The following is a 1,950-nucleotide window of genomic DNA, read 5'->3' as shown; positions in this document are numbered from 1 at the left end:
AAAAAAAAAAAAAAAAAAAAAAAAAGGAATACAGCAGAGGAGAAAAAAATGCCTTTGTATTTATCACATCCTAAAAGTTTTTCTTTTTGAAAATTAATAGTAATTTTAGAGTGGCTCTGTCCAGTATGACGTTCTGCAGTGATGGAAATGTTCTTTACCTGTGCTATTCAATACACTAGTTAGTACCTACATTTATCTGTGAGGCATTTGAAATGTGGAACTGAATTTTTTAATTTTATTAAGCTTTAAATGACCACATGTGGCTACTGTATTAGACATAGACAATGTGTCTTAGAGTGAGATCCATTATAATTGCTACCATCTAAAAGTAATTCAATAAAATGTGTATCTTTCGAAGGTCTAGTAGTTAGAGGTAACAGTTTTTAAATTCTGTGTTACATTTGAAAAATCAGATTGTAGGGGCCCTTTATCATATAGCTATTAAAACAAAACACAGAAGAAATCCATTCATGGAGCCTGCCTTTTTTACAGAACCCCCTGGGGTTTTCACATTAATTGCTGGGAGGAGAAAAACTTTGCTTTTGTTTTGATTACTGTTTACTCTGGTTTGTTTTTTCCATTTTCCTTACTACATTCCAGAGCCAAGATGAGTTTTTAGGATATGGCTAAACGGTAATTGTAGTGAGTGAAAGGTGAAACATTGGAAGCGACAGGTAATTGTAGATGACATCCTCAGCTGAATTAGTAATTATTAAAAACAAACTAGCAATTTGATTTATGTGGCTCCTGAATAGATTTTGGGGAATATCTTTTTTTTTTTTTTTCAGGGTCTCATTCTGTTGCCCAGGCTGGAGTGCATTGGCGCGATCTGAGCTCACTGCAACTTCCGTCTCCTGGGCTCAAGCAGTCCTTCCACCTTAGCCTTCTGAGTAGCTGGGACTACAGATTTTCACCACCATGCCCAGCTAGTGTGTGTGTGTGTATTTTTTGTAGAGATGGGGTTTCACCATGTTGCCAGACTGGTCACAAACTCCTGGACTCAAGCTCCTTGTCCTCTCAAAGTGCTGGTATTACAGGTGCGAGCCACCACACCCAGCCAGGAATATCTTCCATCTCCCAAAAGGCTACTTGAATAGCAACCATGCTTTGAAAATATTAACCAGAATCATGTTTGAGGTTTAGAAAAAGTAAAACGTGGACATCTAGCCCAATGAACTTGGAGATTGCCCAAACCTATTACCCATTTTACAGTTGAAGAAACCAGAGCCAGGGAGTTTAAATAGCTTCAAGGCCTCACAGTGTTTTGGGAATGATGATTTCACTGTGACTTTTAAAATGTTTTGTTTTTTAAATTTTTTTGTTTTTAAGAGACAGTGTCTCACCTGTTACCAAAGCTGGAATACAGTGGCCCAATCATAGCTCATTGCAGCTTTGAACTCCTGAAATCAAGTGATCCCCCTGCCTCAGCCTCCAGAGTAACTGGGACTACAGGCATGTGCCACCACACCCAGCTAATGTTTTTATCATTTTATTTTATTTTATTTTATTTTTTAGAGACAGGGTCTTGCTGTGTTGCCCAAGCTGGTCTCAAGCTCCTGGCCTCAAGAGATCCTCCCATCTTGGCCTCCCAAAGCAGTGGGATTATGGGCATGAGCCTACAATTCTTAAATACGTCCTGCTTAGTATTTTTAAGCAGGACATATTGTGAATGTGGGGGGTGTGTGTGTATGTCTGTTGCATGTATTTAGAAATATGTAGACACAATACAATCTTAGTTTTTAAGCAGGACATATTGTGAATGTGTGTGTGTGTGTGTGTGTGTGTGTGTGTGTGTGTGGCATGTATTTAGAAATATGTAGACACGGGCCGGGTGCGGTGGCTCAAGCCTGTAATACCAGCACTTTGGGAGGCCGAGACGGGCGGATCACGAGGTCAGGAGATCGAGACCATCCTGGCTAACATGGTGAAAGCCCGTCTCTACTAAAAATA

The sequence above is a fragment of the Rhinopithecus bieti genome, unplaced genomic scaffold (genome assembly GCF_001698545.2).
Source record: "Rhinopithecus bieti isolate Rb0 unplaced genomic scaffold, ASM169854v2 scaffold_35536, whole genome shotgun sequence".
In the NCBI taxonomy this organism is placed as follows: Eukaryota; Metazoa; Chordata; class Mammalia; order Primates; family Cercopithecidae; genus Rhinopithecus; species Rhinopithecus bieti.
The sequence above is the reverse complement of the archived record's forward strand: the minus strand, read 5'-3'. Positions refer to the sequence as shown.